Raw genomic sequence first — 25,674 nt, forward strand, 5'->3', positions numbered from 1 at the left:
GCATCTTTCAAGTTCTGAAAGAAAACCTTCAACCCAAGAAATCTGTAACAAGTGAAAATATTTTTCAAAAAGGAAAGCTAAATAACTTTTGCAGACAAAAATAGAGAATTCAATACCATTTACTGCAACACATTTAAAGGAAATCCTGCAGGTAATAGAAATATGATACAAAACTTACCTGCATCTCAGGTCATCTGTAAAACGGGAAAACACAAAACTGAAACAAAAAGCCCATCTGTGGCCATTAATATAAGGGGATTCACACATTTTTGTGTCTTACCTCTAGGAGCCGGACCAGGTTCTCATAGTGAAGAGCAGAGAAAAATCCTCTGTGCTTCTCACAGGGGGAGAGAAACAGGAATCTTCTGAAATACACCAGAGCACCGTGTTCTTTAAAATGTCTGCCATCAGGTGAAACCGTTTCACTAGAGCCTACCCTGCTGAAGTTAATCAGCACTTTATCGACCTGGGGGAAGAGAAAACTCAACTCTTGCCCCCCTCTAGGTTTCCATGTAGAAGAAGGGATATACCCAACTCCAGCCCACTTTACCCATCCTGTCCCAATGAAGGGAGGCCAAAAACTGAGAAGCATGTGGGAAGTTCACAATTCAGTCACTAAAAGACTGAGACCTACTTTTAAGACTATACAACACTTTACACTTTCCTCCACCCACACCTTGCCACAAAAGGCCTCATTACATACAGTTCTTTTTACTCAGTGCATCGTGTTCAGCTGTTGAGAAAGTCAAAACACGAAAGTTTGAGGAGAAATAGCAAGCATCAGAACCAGACTAAGATATGGCAGGGATGTGGGAATTATCAGACAGCAATTTAAGACAATGTGAATAAAAAAATAATAATAAAATAAAACAATGTGAATAAGTTGGCTCCAATGGATAAAGTACAGTAAAGAAGAACAGATGGACAACGTAAGCAGAGATGGAAATTCTAACAAAGAACCAAAAATAAATGCTAGAGATAAACAAACCAAACCAAACAAAAATACTGGAAGAGAAATGAAGAATGCCTTTGATGGAATTATTGGTAGAGTGGATACAGCTGAGGAAAGATTTCCTGGTCTTGAGGGTATTTTAATAGACACCACCAACATTGAAAACTATGTGGGGTAGGAATGTCTTTGAGGAAAAGCTTTTCATTATGGATTAAATTTCCTTCAAAGAATAGGATTTTTAAAAGAATTTCTCTTCATTACAATATTAAATCTACTAAGTTGTACTTCTCTAAGAATTATCCCTTTCATCTAAATTTTTAAATTCATTTAAACTTGCTTATAATATTCTTGTATTCTATTTGCAGTGACTGTTGGTCAGTATAAATGTCTTCTTCAACTTTCCTTACACTGATATTTTGTATTTCTGCTACAATTTGATAAGTCTTGCCATGGGTTAAGTAGGTTTCATAGAGAACCAATTTTTGGCTTAATTTTCTCTATTGAATGTTTGTTTTTCAATTCATTAATTTCTTCTCAGGCATTTATATTTTATCGCTTTAAGTTTAATTTGCATTGTTTCTTTTTCCTTCTAAATAGATATTATTTTTTAGAGCAGTTTTAGGTCTACAGCAAAATTCAATGTAAAATACAGAGAGGGCCCCCCCCACACCCACATCCTCCAGCACTATCAACATCCAGAGCGGTACATGTGCTACACTTAAACAACCTGATTAACACATCATCACCCAAATTCCATACTAATCCCTGGAAACCACTAATCTTTTTCCCTTTACCATAGTTTGGCCTTTTCCAGAAGGTCAGATCGAATCATACAGTATGTGGCTTTTTTAGCTTGCTTCTTTCACTTAATAATATATATTTAAAGTTCCTCCATGGTTTTGGTACAATTCGATAGCTCATTTCTTTTTAGTGCTGAATCATACTCTTGGATTATAGGTATTGACTGGATGTATCACAGTTTATTTTCCCATTCACTTACTGAAGGTTATCATGGTTGCTTCCAAGTTTTGGCCATGATGAATAACGTTGCTATAAACATCCTTGTACAGGTTTTTGTGTGGACATAAGTTTTTACCTCTTTTGGGTAAATACCAGGGAGCACTACTGCTGGATCATATTGTAAGAGTATATTTAGTTTTGTAAGAAACTGCCAAACTATCTTTCAAATTTGGCTGTGCCATTTGCATTTCCACCACCAATTGAAGAGAGTTAGTTCCTTTTCCACATCTTTACCAGCATTTGGGGTTTTCAGTGTTCTGCTTTTGGCCATTCTAATAGGTGTGTAGTCATATCACAGTGTTGTTTTAATTTGCATTTGCCTGATGACATAGGATGTTTAGCATTTTTTCATATGCTTATTTAGTATCTGTATATCTTTTTCAATGAGATGTCTGTTAAAGTCTTTTGCCTAATTTTAATTGAGTTGGTCATTTTCTTACTGTTAAGTTTTTTTCTTATCGTTAAGTTTTAAGAGTTCTTTGTATATTTTGAATCACAGTCTTTCATGAGATATGTCTTTTGTAAATATCTTCTTTCTTCCAGTCAGTGATGAGTCTTTTCATTCTCTCAACAATATTTTTCACAGAGCAGAAATTTTTAATTTTAATGAAGTCCAGCTTATCAATTCTTCCTTCCTGGATCTTGCCTTTAGTGTTTTATCTCAAAAGTCATCACCAAATCCAAAGTCATATAGGTTTTCTCCTATGTCATCTTCTAGTTTTATAGTTTTTCCTTTTCATTTACATCTGTAATTAATTTTGAGTTAATTTTTATGAAAGGTGTAAGATCTATGTCTACATTTTTTTTTTTTGCATGTGGATGTCCAATTATTTCAGAATCTTTTGTTGAAAAGATTTTCTTTTCTTTATTGTATAGCTTTTACTCCTTTGTCAAAGATCAGGTGACTATATTTATGGAGGTCTGTTTCTGGACTCTCTATTCTGTTTCATTAATCTATTCATGTATTCTTTTGTTAATACTAGACTGCCTTGATTACTATACCTTTATAGTATGTCTTGAAGTTAAATAGTAGTCCTCCAACTCTGTTCTTCTCTTTCAATACTGAGTTGTCTATTCTGGGTCCTCTACTTCTCCATCTAAACTTTAAAATCAGTTTGTCAATATCCAAAAAGTAACTTACTAGGATTTTTATTGGAATTGCAATAAATTATAGATTGAGTTGGGAAGAACTGGCACCTTAATATTGAGTCTTTCTATCCATGAACATGGAATACATCTTCATTAATTTCATTCTCTGATTTCAACACATTTTAAAAAAATAAACCAGATGAAATCAACCTAAATAAAGCAGAAGATGTGCATAAGCACAGTGGGAAATCAGATTGAATAATACAAAATAGGGGCAAATTTTGGAGTACTCAAATATAGGCAAACGAGTTGGGAATTTGAACTTGTGATAGGCTTCCTCAGCTCTTGACTTCTTATTTTCTAAAGTTAACTTAGTGTCAAGTGTTATATACTTGTAGTTTTCTAATACTTATAAATTTCAAAAAAAAAAGCTACTTCGTCAGGTACAAGTTATAAAGAAAACATCTTTTTTTTTTTTTTTCTCTGAACTGGATGCATATTCTGCAATCAAGAGCTATTCCTTGAAACCTGAACAATTTTGTTTTCATTTCTTCTGTCTTTTAAGAGCTTAACATTCTCCACAAGTAGGTACATAACAAATATCTCCTAAAATTAAATATAAATCTGCAGAGGAGAGAACAGTTTATGAGTACGCTATTTGGTTTATCATGTTCCAGACTTCACAGAGCTATTGTCAGAACTAATAGCAACTGCACTTTCTTGATTTCTTTCTTATGTATTTGCCTTTGTTGAAACTTATGTAGGTTTGAGATTCAATAATGTATCCTCAGCCTTCCCTGTGTCAACATAAGTAGAAGATTGGATGAAATCCAATTGGCTTAATCACACCTGATACTAAAACACAGAACATCCTATGCTTAGAATGTCAAATTACAGGTCAAAGATGAAATCATTTGCTGGTTTGAAAATTAAGAAACATTTAAACTCTGAGCAATTTCTCAAAGATGCTCACAGTTGTCCTACTTAACATGGTGTCTCAGTCACATAGCAGCAAGCTCTACATGGCAGGGATGAAAATAGAACATTATTAAAATGATATCTGCTTGATTCAATGGTAGAATAGGAAACAGTACTTCATCTTTTTTCACTTCACTTTACCATTAACATATCCATAAAAATGTAATTGAGAAAAGAAGTCTAGAGCCCTCATCAGATGCTAGCAATCACAATGTAAAGAAATAATAATCATAAAATAGATTGGACTAAATTAAGAAATAAAGTCAATAGATGATGCACAACCAACCTCTGAAATCAAAATAAGCCTTCTGGGGCACCGGAGTGGCTTTGTCGGTTAAGCATCTGACTCTTGATTTTTGGCTCAGGTCATGATCTCAGGGTCTGAGTTCAAGCCCCACATTGGGCTCCACACATGGAGTGTTTAAGATTCTGTCTTTCTCCCTCAGCTTCTTCCCTACCCTGCCCCCCATTATGCATGCATGTATGCGCTCGCTCCCTCTCTCTCTCTCTCTCTCAATAAAAATAAATAAATAAAAATCAGCCTTATAGAAAAAGGTGTATTAGAACCTTGTACCTCACAAAAGAAGAACTGCTTCATCCTAGTCCCAAAATGGAAAACCCTTCACTATTAAAAAACAAAAACAAACCAAAACTAAAACAAAACAAAACAGACAAAAACTGTCTAGCAGTAGAAATCTTCTTCTAGACCTCCATTTTTCTTCAACAGTTTGTGGTTTCAGAATTAAGGATATTGAGGTTATTCTCACACACACGCGCGCACGCGTGCGTAAAGGAACTGAGGTGACTTGTAAAATAAAAAATGAATAAATGCTAAATATAAATTAAAATGTTATAAATAATGGAGGGAAGAGAGTATGCATATGGTATTCACAGAATCCTTTCCTATATTAAAGTTAAGCCACAATTTTGACTCTGATTACCTAGTCACCAAAACTAAAAGGGATTAAACATCCATTAACATGATTTATGGAGAATTTGAAAATACACAACAGCTTCTCAGTGGAAGCAATTTTCTCCTGGCATTTCAATCTGGAAGGTTCTTTCTGTTTTTGTTTTTGGTTTTTGTTTGTAAAGTAAGGAGCTATGTGGGTAACAAGAAATGATGTCATGGATATTGTCCTTGCCAGTAATCCCTTCAGTAAATTTAGTAGTGAATTTAAATGCCAGGTCATCAAAGTTGGAAGCCATGGTATTTCACAGTAATGACAGTAATTTAATAGCCAAGACATTCAAAATCATTGCCTTTATTTCATCTTTAAAATTCCTTTTATATCAGAAAAAAATAGTCTTTAAGAGTGAGCCAATTGCCAAGTGCCACTTAACTTGTGATTAAACCAGAATCAGAGGGTGAGAAGCCTGACACCAATAACCATTGTTTTTATATGGAACACTGCCTTTGCCTCACCAAAGATAATTCTGTAAAATGTAAAGAGAAAAGGGTCCATAGGGTTCTAGTATTGCAGTTCCAGTTTTCTGCATTTCTGGCTTCATCTACTAATAAAACTGAATATTTAAAATATTGCAATGGGTAAATTAAATGTCTTTCAAATGGTGCTCCATAAGCCTTTGGCCTCTCAGTTTGTTGACCTTGTATCTCCCCCATCATTCACTTCTATGAGCACACCCTTAATCTTGAGATCACAAGAAAACAAACCTCCCATCAATTCTTGATATCATACACTTTAAAACAACATTCCAAACTTTTCTCACTTGTTCAAATACCTCCAAAATCCTTGTACTTGTCGATGCTATAAATATATTGAAACTATCACTTTCTAACTGTCCATCAATACTACCTGTTCTTATGTGACCTAAATTTCATTGTCTATCCTGATAATTACTTTATTGTATATGCCCACATTTTTCTTGTCTCTTTCTACTCTACTTTCTTCTCTGTCTACTTTCTGATTAACCCCAAATCTTCACGAAACCAACAGGTTAAATGCTCTCTTTTGTTTTGTGGCTTAAAACAAAGTGAAGATTATTTATTTTTCATATGACAATCAGTACAGTTCTTCATAATAGGGTACCTTTCTTTTGTGTGTCTTCCGTTGAGGAAGTTACTTACACGAGGATGCCAAAAAATTCCATGCTGTGATGCTGCCACCTTCAACAGATGGTCTCCACAGTTGCCACAGAAGAGAAAGAAGGGAGAAAGGAAGGAACAAGAAAAAAAAAAAAAAAGCTGGTATGCAAAAACTACCCCATGTTTCTCTACTTCCGCACACACATGCGCACACGCAATCTTGTAATCTCCATTTAAATGGCACCTATTCAGAGCACTCTTCCTGGCTATTATATCAAAGATAATGAACTTATCCATCTGTCTCCATTTTCCTTACTCACTTCATCCAGAAAAGGGTCCTTAAAAATAGCAGGCAAGGCATGAGGAGAAAAAAAAATACCATTACATGGAAAGCAAGAGAAGAAAGTTCTTTAAGAAAGAAAAAAGAAAATTAACTATGTAAAGTATATTAAAAAGATTGAGGAACACTCAACCCTCCCATGGTCCATCCGGTACTGCAAAGCCTAAAAGACCTTTTCTCACATTCCTTTGTGGCTAAGTTATTGGATACCATCTAGTGTTTGCCACTGAGATATATGCGAGGTCTGAAAGACAAGAACAGAAATAGGAGTCATCTTCTACAGTTACTAAACAGATTCTAAAAGACACGCGCCTTTGTAAGCTTCATGTTCTGATACCTAGTTACCAGTGTCATGGACAAAAAGTAATTATGCAGGTAGCAACATGATAACAGTTTTTAACATCCAGTTGCAACTAAAATAATTTGGTCTTTATATCAAGGCTTCAGTGATTTTTTTTTTAACTTTCCTTAACTAAACACTTCTGATGATATGTAACCACCAAATTACCTGAATTAAACCCCTCTCTGTTTAAAATACCTAGAACTTTGCCTGAGAGAGTATTAGGTCCCTGGAGAAGTTGCAGGAAAATGACTCAGAATCGGTTTATCTGACTTGGTTGTTTTGAAAGTTGGGAAATGGCGTGCCATTAGGCCACAGGCTTGTGCCAAAATAGTTACATAAATTATTATCCTGTAATTCCCTGGAACAAAATGCTCATTGAAAGCAACCTCTGGCAGACCAGCTGGCTGCTGGGACATACTGTTACGATGAGACTGAGTAAAACAACATGTGCAGTAGGCTGGCTATTCTGATAGCACTGGAGATTTTATTTAAAAAAAAAAAAGTAAGTTCAAGGTTTTAAATTCTTAGCTTAAGTAATAATAAAGAAAGAAAGCTCCCATGTTTATCCTGAAAGAATCTCATATCTCTTGCACATGCAGGGTTGGGCTCCTGAAACTGAAAAGCAGAGCAGAAACTTCTACAGGTTGCTTAAATTATACCATAAATGGATTTATCAGCCCTGCCAGATCTCCTAAAATTTAAGGGATTGACTAGAGCTCTCAAAAGTGGAATGGGGCATTTGGAAGAATTATGATGAATATAAGGACTTTAACCCACAAATCACAAAATGTCTTTGTAAGATCAGGAAAAGTGCCTCTTCTTCTGTCTGGTGACAGAAGCTTCTGTCTTGCGTGATGATTTGCAATGACCTAACCTGAGGCAGTTACCTCAAAATTAGATAGCAATTGTCATCTTGCACTGCTGTCATCCAACATTCTCTCCAGGATTGTACGTGGATTAAGATTCCAGCATGCGCAAAGTAACAAGTATAAACTCTGAGCCGGGAAAACATAGTTAATGCCCCAAGAATTATATGATATTGCTGATTTACACAGGCAGAGACCTGGATTTTATATGAAGTGATAGATTCAATAGCTTTCATTAATTGAGACAATATGAATTTTAAAAAAAAGTAAAACCCTTCTCCAAATATTGGCTCATAAACAATTCATCTGTGGCTTTTATCATACCAAACCTATATCCTTAATAGTTAAGACTCTCCAAATATAGGCTAACCTCTTTAAGGGAAGGTTCTCAGGGAAAGTCATATATATTATCTAAAACAGTCATTTTGAATAAAATGTCATGATATTTTATTTAAAATATCAAAATAAAGGAGCCCTTGTTTCTGACATTGTTGGCATCAATAGCGAATCACTTAAACACTAACAATAAAATAAACAATTAACAAATCATCAAAGGGGATAACTATACACACTTATTCAAAATTAAAATAACTCAATACACATGTGGTATGCAATTTTTCACCAAATTTGGAGGGATACAATTCATTTTGGCAATGCTATGTGATACTGGTACTGGTAGTAGGGGAAATGTAAAAAAGTATATGTGGCATTTACATATACTTTTGGGTGGTTTGCAAAATCCCTCTATCCCATAACTGGAATCCTGATGATAATACACATCTTGGGGTAAGAAATCCTGTCAAAACAGTCTCAATTAATTCCTTGGAGTAAGAAGTCAGGTTATCAGAGACCAGAGTATCTATTCATACTAATTAATTTTATAAGCCCTCTCTAATAGAATTTCCATTACTGCATTTTACATATATATATTTTTATTTTACATATGTATTGATATAAATATATAGATGGACTTAGGATACATGTACACACACACACACACACACACACACACAGTGATATTTACTGTAAGTTTAGAGATACCATTTACTACATTGTACCATTTTGGAGGTCATGAGGGAATTTCCTATCAGATTTCCATATCAAGCAAAGCTGTGCAATTAGAGATTAACCTGATTTTTAATGGTTTTATTTCAATGAACAAAAATCTTATATGTTTTCTTTTGCTGTGACAATTAAACATAGTCATTCTGAGATCCATCTGTAGCAAGTGCACAAAATAGTCTGTATTTACACGGTTTTATTATTTTTCCATCTCTGTTTTACTTTAATCTAAAATTTTGTTTTATCCTTTATTACATACATTTTGCAAGAAACTTTAAATACTTGGTAAAACAAGGAAAGGAATAAAACTTATAAATAAATCTAATAATTATTTATTGTGTTTTGAGTCACAGAAAAATGCTTTAAAAAATCTTTACCCTGGATATATTTTTAGATGTACATTCCAGAGTGCAAGATTATAAATGGAATGTTTGTCATTGCATATTTATTTGAAGTACAAATTAAGGATCATAAGCATTTTATCAGCAGCAGTTTTTCATAATATCAATCTAAAGGAGCAAATTAAATCAAATTGATATTCTTTGCTGCATTATATAAATGATAAGAGACTAGGTCTCCCATTTGATGTTTGGCCAAAATAGTATAGCATAGCCAAATCTGTCCTGTACTTTGACCTCTGTCACTGGCTAAAAATAAAACACGTTTATAGATGTCATAAATGCTTCCAGTACCATTATTTTTAAAAAATTAGCTACAGCCCCTTCTGACACTCACCCTCACCTCACTCATGCAGCTTATTTCTGGCTGTGACTACAAATTTTGAGAACAGTACTACAAGGCTCTCAGTTTTTTTAGTTTTCCTTATTTTGTTACTCCTATCTTAGGAAATACGTTGGTTCTAAGTTTCATATTTTCAGTAAGATCCTGAACTCGTATGTGGTGGTAGCTAAAATTTTAATTTGGAATTATGTCTAAATACCAACGCAGCCTAAATTCTTCAATTTGTAATGATAGCTAGGTAAGTCATGTCTCCTCCCACTTAAGATGACTCTACATTTTTTCTTTTATTGTTTTCATCCTTTCACCTATATATCCACATATCTGTGCATTTATTCATACATTCATTCTTTTATTCAATAGAATAAAATACACAGTTTGAAAAATCTTGAGAGATTCTTGATCGCCTAGTAAGGGAGACTGACAGTCCAATAATCAGGTGTTGGCACTGTTGCATGGTAAGCACTATTATGGTCATCAGTCATCTTTGAACTTAGGTTAATATTAGTTCTAAAAGTATAATAATTTCATCTTGGAGTATAGCCAATACTCCATTTATTTTGGTGGATAATATTCACTTGTTCTAAAGAGACAGCTTCATGCAGCCCATTTCCGTCATTGACTGTATTCATTGTCAAGCTCCATCAGTGTTGATTCCCTGAAGATTCTATACATCAGTTCATAACTCGTCTTAAATATTATAGAGTCAGAAATGTTGCCTTTTCAGGCAATTCAATCTTAGCTTTTTTTTAAAACTGCATTTAAAAAAACCCTCTTCTTGTGTATACCATTCCTATGTAGAATAGAATCTTTTCATGTTTGCCAAACACACAGAGTTTCAACATAATGCATATATTTCTCTTCCATTGTTTTCAGTCATAAATAAATAAGATTTGCCTTCATGAAAATAAAAACAACCTTTATTTTAAAAAATCAATTCTAATCTATTAATATTTTAAGATATTAAAATTATTATTTTATGCTGTATTTATATCATATTTATATAATACATATCTATAATATAAATATATAATATATAAGTATATAAAATATATATTAATATATGAATTAATATAAATACATAAAATGTATTAATATAATTATTATTTGTATTAGCTCACGGAGTGCTTTAGAAATATATTTTGCTCTTTATAATCCATGCTTATTAAGCTTAGTTTACTTGCTAATATTACCCATTTCCTAATTAGAACTGTAAATACCATGATCAATAGCAAACCCAGTAGAAAATAAACTAGATGGCAATATTTTACTTTAAAAAAAGAATCTCCTGTTTTTGGGGTGCCTGAGTGGCTCAGTAGGTCTGCTGTAGGGCCAGGTCATGATCCCAAAGTCCTGGGATCCAGCCCCACATTTGGCTCCCTGCTTGGTGGAGAGCCTGCTTCTCTATCTGCCTGCCGCCCCCCCTGCTCGTGCGCGCACTCTCTTTCTCTGCCAAATAAATAAATAAAATCTTATAAAAAAAAAAACCCTCCTGTGTTTAACTGCAATCTGGTAGCAATCTGTGGCTACAATCAACCTCTAATACATTTGGTGGCCAATACTATGTCCACCCTCTTTCTCAGGTTATGTATCTAATCCAAAAGGAACTCTGCATTATAACATGTGATGGTGGTTACTCATCAGAAATCATGACACCTGGAATCACCACAATGATAGAAGATTTAAATAGATCAGTCTTAGTTTTAGTATTTTGGAATATTTTAATATTTTTGCAAAGCCAGTAACACTCATCAGAGGCCTAAAAGCCACTCGTGTTTAAGCACCAAAAATCTTTGGACGAGGCATTTATAGATCACAGAAATTCCTCCTTCTATTTCCAAAGCCCTCCCCAATTTTAGCCTATCCTGCCTAACCACATAAATTGCATGAAGAAAGAATAGTATAGTGTAGAGGGTTTTTGCTTGTTTCCTTTTCTGAAATTCATGCACAGAATTGAGTTAATCATTCCCACCCTATAATTGATTTGGATAATGATCATCTGCTTTTCTTTTATTAAATAAATGTTTGTCCTCTTCCAAGCCCTTACTCTCACAAAAGACCTTTTTAATGTATGTGATATAGGTCCCTCCCATCTATTTTTCAAATATTTTGGGGGATAGTGTTATACCCTTGTAACCACATTGTAGTATGGCAGGTGAGTATTTATTTAAATTGTGTTGTGCTCCTAATACTATTCTATTTTTTCCCCTATTTTAATGGGTAAAAGTCATTGCACACACTCTAATTCTTGCTATCACTCCAGTGTGGATATGAACATCCCACCACATGTTCTCTTATGAAGTACATATTTTTGAAAGAATATGCCCAGATATGAGAATGCTGGATCACAGGCAACTTAATTTCATGAGATACTGCCAAATTGCTTTCCAGTATTTATACCTCCAACAGCCATGCACTTAGGCTCCCATTTTGCCATATCCTCACTAGGCTTAGATATTATGTGACTTCCTAATTTTTTCCATTGTGGAGAAAGCAAAGTGTTCTTTACCTTGTATTTCCTTGATGAATAATGAGAAAATAAACAATCTCTTCAAATGCTTACAGATCTTTCTGATTTCCACCTCTCTGAATTACTTTTCATTTTCTAAGTTCTCTCTTCTCTCTACTAATGTATTGTTAAAAGAATTCCTTAAATATTCTGGATATTTCATACCTTATTCTGATATCGCAAATACCTTCCTCCTATTACCCTTTTATATACTTTTTTATGGTTGCTTTTGTTAAACAGATTGTTTTTTAATGTCAGTGCAAACTTTCCATTTTTTAGTAGGATCAGATTACAATCAACAAGTCTGAGAGGATTCACTGCTAAGCCTTATTTCAGAAGCATAAATGGTCCTTTTTTTAAAAATCATCCGTGGCACATCCTTACATCTCCTCTTATGTTCAGCATCAATAGACCAGATGAATTTCAAAATATGCAACTTCTGTTCATCAGCTTGAAGAAAGTGAATATTAATCTAGATAAACAAATGAATCATCTCACAGCATTATGAACAGAAAATAGGTATGGATGGCCATAAGCAGGCTTGATGCAGAGTGACGGGGCTTGAATGTGATATAGTTGGTTGAAAAATAAAGAAGAAATTTTACTCTGCTTTATTTTTTTTATTTTTTTAATGATTTTTTTATTATATTATGTTAGTCACCATACAGTACATCCCCGGTTTCCGATGTAAGGCTCGATGATTCATTAGTTGTGTATAACACCCAGTGCACCATGCAATACGTGCCCTCCTTACTACCCATCCCGGTCTATCCCATTCCCCCAGCCCCCTCCCCTCTGAGGCCCTCAGTTTGTTTCTCATAGTCCATAGTCTCTCATGTTTCATTCCCCCTTATGATTACCCCCCCTTTCTTTATCCCTTTCTTCCCCTACCCATCATCCTGGTTCTTATGTTCCATAGATGAGAGAAATCATATGATAGTTGTCTTTCTCTGCTTGACTTATTTCACTTAGCATTATCTCCTCCAGTGCCGTCCATGTGGTAGCAAATGTTGAGAACTCGTTCTTTCTGATAGCTGAGTAATATTCCATTGTATATATGGACCACAACTTCTTAATCCAGTCATCTGTTGAAGGGCATCTCGGCTCCTTCCATGATTTAGCTATTGTGGACATTGCTGCTATGAACATTGGGGTGCATATGGCCCTTCTCTTCACTACGTCTGTATCTTTGGGGTAAACACCCAGTAGTGCAATGGCTGGATCATAGGGTAGCTCAATTTTTAACTTTTTAAGGGACCTCCACACTGTTTTCCAAAGTGGCTGTACCAACTTGCATTCCCACCAACAACGTAGGAGGGATCCCCTTTCTCCACATCCTCTCCAACAATTGTTGTTTCTTGCCTTGTCTATTTTTGCCATTCTAACTGGCGTAAGGTGGTATCTCAGTGTGGTTTTGATTTGAATTTCCTTGATGGCTAATGATTTTGAACATTTTTTCATGTGTCTGTTAGCCATTTGTATGTCTTCATTGGAAAAGTGTCTGTTCATATCTTCTGCCCATTTTTTGATTTGTTTATTTGTTTCTCGTGTATTGAGTTTGAGAAGTTCTTTGTAGATCTTGGATACCAGTCTTTTATCTGTAGTGTCATTTGCAAATATATTCTCCCATTCCGTGGGCTGCCTCTTAGTTTTTCTGACTGTTTCCTTGGCTGTGCAGAAACTTTTAATCTTGATGAAGTCCCATAAATTCATTTTATCTTTTGTTTCTCTTGCCTTTGGGGATGTATCATGAAAAAGGTTGCTGTGGCCGATGTCGTAGAGGTTGCTGCCTATGTTCTCCTCTAGAATTTTGATGGATTCCTGTCTCACATCGAGGTCTTTCATCCATTTGGAGTTTATTTTTGTGTATGGTGTGAGATAGTGGTCAAGTTTCATTCTTTTGCATGTAGCTGTCCAATTTTCCAAGCACCATTTATTGAAGAGACTGCCTTTTTCCCACTGGATGTTTTTTCGTGCTTTATCAAATATTAGTTGCCCAAAGAGCCGAGGGTCCATTTCTGGGCTCTCTATTCTGTTCCATTGGTCTATGGGTCTGTTTTTGTGCCAGTACCATGCTGTCTTTGTGATCACAGCTTTGTAGTACAGCTCGAAATCCCGCATTGTGATGCCCCCAGCTTTGTTTTTCCTTTTCAACAGTTCCTTGAAGATTCGAGGCCTTTTCTGGTTCCATACAAATTTAAGGACTATTTGTTCCAGTTCTTTGAAAAATGTCCTCGGTATTTTGATCGGGATAGCATTGAAAGTGTAGATTGCTCTGGGTAGCATGGACATTTTAACTATGTTAATTCTTCCAATCCATGAGCATGGAATATCTTTCCATCTTTTTATGTCTTTCTCAATGTCTTTCAAGAGTGATTTATAGTTTCTAGAATATAGGTCCTTTACGTCTCTGGTTAAGTTAATTCCAAGGTAACGTATGGTTTTTGGTGCTATTGTAAATGGGATGGATTCCCTAATTTCTCTTTCTTCAGTCTCGTTATTCATGTATAGAAATGCAACTGATTTCTGAGCATTCATTTTGTATCCCGCCACGTTACTGAATTGCTCTATAACTTCTAATAGTTTGGGAGTGGCTTCTTTTGGGTTTTCCATATAGAGTATCATGTCATCTGCGAAGAGAGACATTTTGACTTCTTCTTTGCCGATTTGAATACCTTTGATCCCTTTTTGTCGTCTGATTGCTGTTGCAAGGACTTCTAGTACTATGTCGAATAATAGTGGCGAGAGTGGGCATCCTTGTCGAGTTCCTGATCTTAAGGGAAAGGCTTCCAGCTTTTCCCCATTGAGAATAATATTTGCAGTAGGCTTTTCATAGATGGCTTTTATGAGATTGAGAAATGTACCTTCTATTCCTACACTCTGAAGGGTTTTAATCAGGAAAGGATGCTGTATTTTGTCAAATGCTTTTTCGGCATCGATTGAGAGGATCATTGGTTCCTGAGTCTTTTCTTGTTGATATGATGTATCACGCTGACTGATTTGCGAATATTGAACCACGCTTGCATCCCAGGTATGAATCCCACTTGATCGTGATGGATAATCCTTTTAATGTACTGTTGGATTCTATTAGCAAGTATCTTGTTGAGGATTTTGGCGTCCATATTCATTAGGGAGATCGGTCTGTAATTCTCCTTTTTGAGGGGGTCTTTGCCTGGTTTGGGGATCAAGTTAATATTGGCCTCATAGAATGAGTTTGGTAGCTTTCCTTCTGTTTCTATTTTTTGAAATAGCTTTAGGAGAATAGGTATTATTTCTTCTTTGAATGTTTGGTAGAATTCCCCAGGAAAACCGTCCGGGCCTGGAGTTTTGTTATTTGGAAGGTTTTTTATCACTGACTCAATTTCTTCATAATTAATTGGCCTGTTTAAGAAATCAATTTCTTCTGGTTTCAATCTTGGTAGTTTATAGGTTTCCAGGAAAGATTCCGTCTCTTCCAGATTGCTTAGTTTATTGGCATATAGCTGTTGATAAAAATTTCTAATAATCCTTCCAATTTCAATGGTGCTCGTCGTGACCTCTCCTTTTTCATTCATAATTTTAATAATCTGGGTCCTTTCTCTTTTCTTTTGGATAAGTCTTGCCAGTGGTCTGTCAATTTTATTGATTCTCTCAAAGAACCAGCTTCTAGTCCTGTTGATCTGCTCTACTGTACTTCTGGTTTCTGCTTGATTGATTTCAGCTCTAATTTTGGTCAACTGCTTCCTCGTGCGTGGATTAGGCCTGTCCCTCTGTTGCTGTTCCAGCTTCTTGAGGTGAGAATATAAAAACTGCATTTTAGATTTTTCTATTCTTTTGAGTGAGGCTTGGATGGCTATGTATTTCCCCCTTAGGACTGCCTTTGCAGTATCCCATAGGTTTTGGACTGTTGTATTTTCATTCTCATTGGTCTCCATAAATTGTTTAATTTGATTTTTGATTTCCTGGTTTATCGAGTCATTCCTGAGCAGGATGGTTCTTAGTCTCCAAGTGTTTGAGTTTCTTCCAAATTTTTCTTTGTGGTTGAGTTCCAATTTCAGAGCGTTGTGGTCTGAGAATATGCAGGGGATAATTTCAATCTTTTGGTATTGGTTGAGACCTGTTTTGTGTCTCAGAACATGGTCTATTCTTGAGAATGTTCCATGGGCATTAGAATAGAATGAGTATTCTTTGGTTCTGGGGTGTAGTGTTCTATATATATCTATGAGGTCCAACTCGTCGAGTATGGCATTCAAAGCCTTTGATTCTTTGCTTAGTTTTTGCCAGGGTGTTCTATTTCTGATAGTGGAGTGTTGAGGTCCCCTACTTTTAATGTATTTTTATTTATATGTCTCTTTATTCTGGTTAAGAGTTGGCTTGTGTATCTTGCTGCTCCCTTGTTGGGGGCATATATATTTATAATTGTCATATCCACTTGTTGAATACTTCCCTTAAGAATAATATAGTGCCCTTCTGCATCTCTAACTATAGTCTGTAGTTTAAAATCCAATATATCTGATATGAGAATTGCTACCCCAGCTTTCTTTTGAGGTCCATTTGCGTGAAAGGTGGTACTCCATCCCCTTACTCTCAGTCTGAATGCATCTTTGGGTTCGAAATGAGTCTCTTGTAGACAGCAAATGGATGAGTCATTTCTTTTTATCCAATCTGCAACCCTGTGGCATTTATGGGAGAATTTAAGCCATTAATATTAAGACTGAGTACTGAGAGATATGATTTTAATGATGCCATGTTGTCAGTAAAGTCTTTGTTTGTATTGGCTGTGACTTTCTGTTCTGTATCACTCTTGGGGCCTTTTTACTTTTATAGAACCCCCTGTAATATCTCCTGTAGGGCTGGTTTCGTGGTTATGAAATTGGTTAGTGACTGGAGATTCTGAAATGTCTTTATTTCTCCATCAATTCTGAATGACAGCCTTGCTGGATAAAGGATCCTTGGCTGCATGTTTTTCTCTGAAAGAGCTTTAAATATGCTCCCCCAACCCTTTCTCTCATTCCAGGTCTGTGTAGACAGGTCTGACGTAATTCTGATGCTTTTGCCTTGGTACGTGAGAAATTTCTTTGCCCTGGCCGCTTTCAATACTGTATCCTTGGATCTCATATTTGCAAATTGCACTATGACGTGACGTGGCATAGGTTTGTCGTGGTTGAGCTTGGGAGGGGTACTCTCTGCCTCTTGGACAGGAATGTTTGTTTCCCTCGCTAGATTAGGGAAGTTTTCAGCTACAATTTGTTCAAATATCTCTTCTAGACCTCTGTTTTTCTCCACCCCCTCCGGGATGCCGATGATTCTAACATTGATCGTTTCATTGAGTCAGTAACCTCCTGTAACCTACATTCATGGGCGTGGATTTTTTTAAGATCATCTTCTATTTTGGTTTTTTCCTCTGTTAACCCATCCTCCAATCACCAACCCGTTCCTCTGCTTCTGTGACCCTGGCCGTCAGAGCCTCTAGTTTTGCCTGCATTTGGCTCATAGAATTTTTAATTTCTGTCAGATTCGCTCTCATTTCTGTCCTTAGGGATTCTATATGCTCAGTAACCTTTTCGTTAATACTTTTTTCAATTCTACTCATCATTTTGACCATCGTGACTCTGAATTCCATTTCTGATAATTTGGTTACATCCATATCCATTATTTCTGTGGCAGAGGCCACAGACTCACTGTCTTTTCTTTGCTGGGGGGGGGGGGCTTCTCCTTCTTGTCATTCTGATGAGGAGAGGTTGCGGGGTTTTCCAGAGCCCAAATTATTGACTGGGTCCCAGGCCGTGCCCCTTGTTTTATAGGGATCTTAGGGATGTGGGCTTCTTCTTTAAAGATTTTATTTATTTATTTATGTGGCAGCCAACCAGCGAGAGAGGGAACAGAAGCAGTGGAGTGGGAGAGGAAGAAGCAGGCTCCCAGCGGACGGGCCCGGTGAGGGACTCCTTTCCGGAACACCGGGATCACGCCCTAAGCCGCAGACAGGCACTCAATGACTGCGCCACCCAGGAGCCCGGCTTGTAGGCTTCTTGATTTTTCAGCCTGCCTTCTGGGGGAGGGGCCTGCCGCGCCAATACTCAGGCAACCCTGTTTGGGTAGAGTCTCCGTGTCCCCTGCGAGGGGGGATGGGGATGGGCACTCTCTGAGCCGGTATTTCCAGGCTTTTGTTCTCTGGCGGCTTTCCCTGGCGGTTTGCTGTGCCTCTTCTGAGAGAGCAGCAGCGGCCGAATTTCAGCCTCTGTCACAGAACAGAGGGATTGCAGCCTGTTCTCTACTAACGTTCTGGCCACTTTAACTCTGTTTCTGTTGGTGCTGCTCAACCCTGCAGCGTCCCGGGATGTGCGCCCCACACCCGGCGTCCCTGCCCTCACTTCCAGGGCCGGCGTGTCTCTGTCCTTTGTGTTTCTAACACCGCCAGCCGCCAGCCGCCCGCCGCCCCACGCGCGCTCCGGAAGCTCCCCGTCTCAGTCTGGATCCAGTGAGCGCACCGGAATTCCGGTGTTCCACGAGATGCCTGGTGGCGCGCGCACCCGGCTCACGGTCTCAGTCTGCTGTTTTGCAGGTGCCGTCCGCGAGCCCGCCCGCTCTCCCGTGCAAGTGGCTACCACTTCCCGGCGCCCGAACGCGGTGGCTCCCTCCCCCTTCCGTTTATCTTCCGATATCTGTGCACGGTTTCATGGCTCCCCGCTTCATACCTCAATACTCAGTGCTGGAGATGTTCATTTGTAGAGATCCAGATGCGTCTTCCTGCGTCTCAGGCTGGTTCTGTGGTTGTTTAGGCTGGTCTGGTACCTATCCAGCTCGACTCGGAGGACCGGCGGAAAACGGTGTCTCCTACTCCTCCGCCATCTTAACTCCTCCCTCATCCTTTACTCTGCTTTAAAACCTGTTTTTGAAAACAGAGAGTTTCAGAGTACCTCCTTAAATTTCAATAAATCTTGTGTGTGTGTGTGTGTGTGTGTTGTTGTTCTTTGTTTTCACTTTTTTTTTTTAACCTATGAAAGTTATGATGAATACCATTTTGCACTCTGGGTAAAATTAAGGAGATGTTTTCTTTATATCTGTCCAATGAAAAAGAACTTAATATTTTTTAGTTTTCAAAACTTGAAGCATTTATTTTAGGTGAAAATATTTTTGAACTAGAATAGACTTTTTGTCTTCAAAATATAACAAGTGACTCATTTTTTTTTAAAGGGTTTTAGGCTTGTTGTTATGAACCCCACATATTTTACTTGGCTGCCACACTATGTTGCCTGAAGAGGTTACTGAGGGATTCCTTGAACCTACAATAAATAATTACAAACCCCTGCTTTTTAAATTAATATACCAAATAATCTAATTTTTCTGCCTCTTTTCCTTCTGTCACTGGGAGCAATCATTTCTTTCTGCCTTCGTTTTCTCATCTGTAAAATAAAGATGCTATTAATAGCTACTTCATAATGGGTCTGTGATGAGTTTATCCATTTATATAAACATTTATAGGGTTTAGCCCATAGTAAGCATTATGTATGCATCAGCTATAAGCCACATTTTTATTATTAATGACATTGTAATTCTTGTTGCGTTTAACTTCTATATAACAATATCCCCTTTTTGAAAAATTTAATTAAATTTTATTTTAAATACAATATTATATTAGTTTCAGGTGTGCACCATAGTGATTTGACATTTATATACATTATGATATGCTCACCATGACTAAGTGTACTTACTGTTACCATACAATATTATGACAATCTAATTGATTATTCTCTATGCTGTACTTTTCACCCCCATGGTTTATTTATTTTATAAATGGAAGCTTGTACCACTTAATCCCCTTCACCTATACCCCCACCCTCTATCAACCACCAATTTGTTCTCTGTATTTATTTTATCTGTTTCCGTTTTATTTTGTGTTGCTTTTTAGATTCTATGTGTAAGTGATATCATATGGTATTTGTCTTTCTCTGATTTATTTCACTTAGCATAATACCCTCCATCCATGTTGTCATGAATGGCAAGGTTTCATTCTTTTTTATGGCTGAGTAATATTCCATTGTGTGTATATACCATATCTTCTTTATTCATTCACTTAGGTTGTTTCCACATCTTGGCTATTGTAAATAATGCTACAATAAACATTAAAGTGCATACATCATTTTGAATTATTGTCTTTCATTTTCTCTGGGTAAATACCCAGAAATTGAATTACTGGATCATAGGGCATTCTATTTTTTTTTAATTGAAATGTAGTTGACACAGAATGTTACATTAGTTTCAGGTGTACAACACAGTGATCTGATAAGTCTATACATTATACTGTGCTCACCACAAGTGTAGCTACCATCTGTCACCATACAGCACTATTACAATATCATTGACTGTATTCCCTATCCTGTACCCTTCATGTCCATGACTCATTCATCCCATAACTAGAAGCCTGTATCTCCCACCCTCCTTCACCCATTTTGTTCATTCCCCCCACTCCCCGCCCTATGGCAAGCATGTTTTTTCTCTGTATTTATGAGTCTGTTTCTGCTTGGTATTTCTATTTTTAATTTTTTGAGGAAACTCCATGTTGTTTTCCATAATGGCCATACCAATTTAATTTCCCACCAACAATGCATAAGAGTTCCTTCTTTTTTCTCCACATCATTGTCAACACTTGTTATTTTTTTATCTTTTTGATACTAGCCCCTCTCACTGATGTGAAGTGATATGTCACTGTGGTTTTAATTGCATTTCCGTGGTGATTAGTTGTCCATCTGTGTGTCTTCTTTGGAAAAAACATCGATCAGGTCCTCCACCCATTTTTTAATTGGATTATTTGGGGTTTTTGTTTGTTTGTTTTTTGGTGTCACTGTATGAGTTCTTTATATATTTTGGATATTAACCCCTCATATGTTATATCATTTGCAAATATCTTCTCCCATTCAGTAGGTTGCCTTTTCATTTTGTTACTAGTTTCCTTTGTTGTGCAAAGCCTTTTTTAATTTGATGCAGTTCCAATTGTTTATTTAGCAATATCCCCTTTAATCAAATTTTCTGTGGATAGTAAAATAGCCAATATTGTTAGCATTGTGTGTAAAAATTTACCAAACTACCTCTAAATGATTATGCAGACTCTGTAACACTGTGATATCAGGCAGAATATATACACATAATGTGTGTATATGTATGTGTATATGTGTATGCCTTAGTCTCATTAAGAGATGACTATTATTATTATCTTTGTTTTACAGATAAGGAAACTAAGGCAGAAAGAAGTAGTTGTTCATAGTCTGACAATGGAAGGAACTGTAGAAAAACTATAGTTATCAGGTATGTGAACTTGAAAAGTAATGGTTTGCTGTCATTTACACCCATTCACCCACCCACACCCACACCCAAAAAAATACCAAAGAATTTCAGCCCCAATAGCTTTCATCTCACTTATCCAATCTATTCCACCACCCAAATATTTGATTACCCATTTATGACATAATAAATTCTAAACATTCCCTGTCTTATCTATTACAGGTAATGGTTATAAAATATAATGTTCTGAAATCATTAAGTTCTCCTGTTGCCATTACATAGCTATTATAGCAATGCCCTTTTGGAAAGAGAACCTATCAAAAGCATGGAATTTAGGGAGCTATACAATGCAGTCTTCAGATAGTACCATCAAACTGTATAATAAAACCATAAAATCTGCAATGAACCAGTATTTAATAAAGTTTTCACTCTGATCTTATTAGCAAACTTGTTTGAGTCCTGAGTACCCAGAGTATAAGAAGGACATTCTGAGGGCACTTAATAAAAGAGAATTTGGAAGTCACAGTCCATACATTTGTCTACCTTGCATTGAATGGCATATTTCTAGGAAGAGTTTTGTTTTTTTTTTTTTTAAGAAATCCTACATAAAACTAATCAGTGACACCAGCTGACAAGAAAGTAAATCCTATGCTTAAGTATTTTCTTTATTCTTAAATCAGTTCATTGTGCCCAGATATCACTGCCTATATGCGCAATAAGATTTAGTACTTTTATAAAATGTCTGAAAGGAAAACTATAATTGGTTTGAGAAAAGAGAGTTCTGAAAAATGTGTTTGGTTGTTATCTCCCTTTAAGGATGAAACAACAAGCCTATGAGATATTACCATGTCAGTTTTCCAGGCAGCTGTTGCCCTAACAATATTAGGGTACTGGACAAGGTTCTAATCTCAGTTCAGCTATGCTTTGGTATCTGCACTGAAATAGAACATTCAAGTGTTATTAGCTTCTGTTTCCTCTAATGATATAGTCAACTTTACTGTTCCTCTTGTACCTGGGAGATGGGATGATTCTAAGGTATGCAGGTCTACAGTAAAGTGTGTATGTTAAATCATGTAGAAGTGGCAGATGAAAGAATCTCTCATCCACACCCTGCACACAATGTAACCAAAACAAATCATTCCATGAATGATTTCCCCATACCTTTACCAAAAGACAGGAGAAAAACAACTCAAATTCTATTCCAGTTCCACATAAGGGAATAAGAAGAAAATTGTAGACAATGAATGTAAAAGAAATTAGAGAACACAAAGCTCAAAATAATATAGCATAACGATTCCCAGACTTCCAATACAGAGCTTATTAAAGAAGATAACTTGTCCTGAGAGATTTTAATGTAGTAAGACCTACTGGTAATTCTGGTATAGGTAGTCTAAGGACCATATTATCCAAAACAGATGTCTATTAGCATGGTCATTATGCCTAGGGCATTATGCCCATACCTTAAAATGTAGGAAGTCAAGTATATACTTTTCTTTTGGTTTATGCTTAAAATAAGGCAATACTTATTGGTTTGAACATGACTTTGGGAAATTTTGGAAAGAGAAGAGGATGAACCTTTTGTAGCCATACCATTCTAAAAAGTGCTGGCCCTATGTAATTCTGAACAAAGCCACCCTAGCTTCATGTAGTAGATGCCTCTGCTTCCCCCAAATCTGTCCTTTAGCCAGCCTCTGACTTCAGCTGCAGTTCAGGTTCATCTGTAGCTTTCTGATGCAGTGTTCCACCTGTAAAGGATGCTTAGAGGATCTTTCCACTCTCTATCAGGCATCTTCTCTGAGGTTATGGGAACTCCCTCAATCCATGTGTTGATTCCATCCAGAAGTGTGGGTTAAAGCTCCCAGGACCAGCCTTACCCCATGTTCCTGGTACCTCTTCTTTCAGTTGGTGTGTTGTGGGAAGCATTCTCCGTAATTCTTAGGAGGCCTGGGGGAATCAGTCCCAATAACCACTGTGGCAACCTCAAAAACACACCTGAATATTGAGAATATTGTCCTATTTTCTCTCTGTGTCTCATTCTCTCCACTCTTTAATTCCTACTTCATAGGGCAGACAAGGTCTTGTCTCATACTTTGCTTTCAGGAGAACACAAACCAAAATATTTCCCTAAGCCTTTGTTCTGCCTTCTGCCTCAGGTTATCCATGCAGTAGCAGAGGATAAGCAGTTGACAGCAATCCATGTCCTTATACTATTATCCTTTCTAGGTCCAAAGTGATTATCTATAATCTACTTGAAACAGTTTTCTTGTTACAAGTTATTTTTAAATAAAATTTAACATCTACCATATGTCACATATGTTGCTCAATGTTTTACATGTGTTATTATGTTCAGTTGTCATAACATCCTGTTAAGTTATATTAGTCTCATTTTATAGATGCCAAAACTGTGCTTCAAGGAGTTGAAGTAACTTGTCTGATGTCACTAAAGTCATAAGTAGCTTAGTCAGTATTCAAGTCCAAATCTGTACAGCTCCGAAGCCAATATTCTGTCCACTTCTTGGGAGAAAAAAATATCATTCCAAATCAGTGAAATGGCATATCCTACCCACTAGATTTATCTAGGTACCAAAGTTTTTTTTATAACTGTCAAATGTCTCTTAAATAGCTGTTCTGCCTTTGCCTGGAGATAGGGTGTTGATTTATCTCAGCATATGTGTGCTCAGATATGGCAGAGCTGCCAACAAATAGAATTAATCCTCATAAAAGAGACAGGAAAGACTTCATGGTAGACATGCTACAAGATGATTCAGATGGTTTCAGTGTAAGTTTCTGATTTGTGTGATGTTTGGCACTTATTTCAGATACCTTCCACTGTATCAGGTCCCAAGCAGAAGTAATTCTAATTAAACAAGATTCTAATCAACTAATTACTTAAATGCTACACAAATCACACAAATTATCATTGTGTTTTAGTAACAGTAACCATTTCCTTTCATTCCATTATACCTAGGTAGTGAGAGAAAAAATGACGTTATTATATTGTCCCTTATCCTTTTACTGTCATACTTTTCCAGAAATATTTCAGTCACTGGATGTGATGCTAATCTCATTTTTGAGAGGATGGACCTGGAATCCAGGCAAGTTACATTATGTTTTTAAAAGGCTTTATTTGTGTGTTTGAGAGACTGCGCATGAGCAGGGGGAGGGGCCAAGGGAGAGGAAGAAGCAGACTCCCCACTGGGCAGGGAGCCTGATGTGAGGGTGGCTCCCAGGACCTTGGATCATGACCTGAGCCAAAAGCAGGTATTTAACCAACTGAGCTACCCGAGCACCCCTAAGCTGCATGATTTTTCAAGGGCACAAGGCTGGAGTTTGGCAAACTGAAACAGAACCGGATTCCCAGGTCTGTGAGATCACACATTGACTAAAATAGCCACATAGCTGCCTGTAAATACTATAAACTGTATAAAGCCTGCAACCTTACCTGTGCACACTCCTGCATACCAATTACCTAGCATAGAACTTGGGGGGAAAAAGAGTCAATAAATCAGTCTTTAATAACTGGATGAAGGTCCAAATAGGAACAGAAGCACTGCACTCAAAATACCAATGATGTCCAAATGCTCTGGGCGAAGAGGGGGGGGTATAAAGGCATCTACATATGCCTTTAATTTCCCAGTCTGGAAGAGCAATATGAGGTTCTTTCATACCTAGATATTTCAAAGATGCAAGGCAGTACTTTACAAGAACCATTGAGCAGTGGTTCTCAAAATGGGGCCCCAAAAAGCAGCATTATCAGTAACTGACATTTTGTTAGAAATATATATTCTCATGTCCCAACAATGTCTACTGAGTCAGAAGCTCTGGGAGTGGAGGACCTAACAAACTCTGTTGTAACAAGCCTTCCAGGTGATTTTCATGCATGCCAAATGTGAAACCCCTTGCCATAAATCACTTACAAAATCACTCTAAAGCACTGCTTGGAGTGTGAAGCCACCAAAAATAAAACATAGTTATGGGTTGAGAATCAAATTAGCACTGCAAATTTAAAAAGGTTTATAAAGTGTGTATGCAAATTCTCTTAGTACTAAAAGACGACCTGTGATAAAATTTTCAGGATACTTGAAATCCAAGGAGTAACTTCAAGTTATGTAACATCAAATAATGCAGACAAGCAAATAAGCAGAACCCAAGCCAGCAGTCGGAGCGTGGTCTCCTGCCCCCTAGCCCTAACTAGCTTCAGTAGCCTCCACTCCCAACGCTCCTGATTACACATCCTAGAATCTAACCTACTCTGTGGCCAAGTTTGAAATGCATCTAATTTGGTGAAGATGTGGAAGAACCATTATTGATTTGCATAATAAGAATGACATTCCATTTTTACTTTTCTTTCCTTCTTTCAATGTATTACTTTGGTGCAAGTGACTCTTTACATGACTCTAAAACCTGCTAATCTCAATGATAAAGAAAGCATAAATGCAACTACAGTTATCTTCATGCGCAATACTCTGTGG

General features: G+C 36.8%; 1 long non-coding RNA gene across 1 annotated transcript in view; it reads right to left on the minus strand.

Annotated features, from left to right (window-relative positions):
* LOC148110248 (uncharacterized) overlaps positions 1 to 25,674 on the minus strand; it is a 262,411-nt gene that overhangs the window by 188,701 nt on the left and 48,036 nt on the right. Inside the window, exons 2-3 of the long non-coding RNA XR_015724101.1 lie at positions 18,619 to 18,809; positions 281 to 365 (exon numbers count right to left, since the gene is read on the minus strand). This is a non-coding gene — a long non-coding RNA (uncharacterized LOC148110248). The remainder of the gene's footprint in view (positions 1 to 280; positions 366 to 18,618; positions 18,810 to 25,674) is intronic.

The sequence above is a fragment of the Ursus americanus genome, chromosome 4, assembly GCF_024610735.1.
Source record: "Ursus americanus isolate L20-20 chromosome 4, mUrsAme1.1.p, whole genome shotgun sequence".
In the NCBI taxonomy this organism is placed as follows: domain Eukaryota; kingdom Metazoa; phylum Chordata; class Mammalia; order Carnivora; family Ursidae; genus Ursus; species Ursus americanus.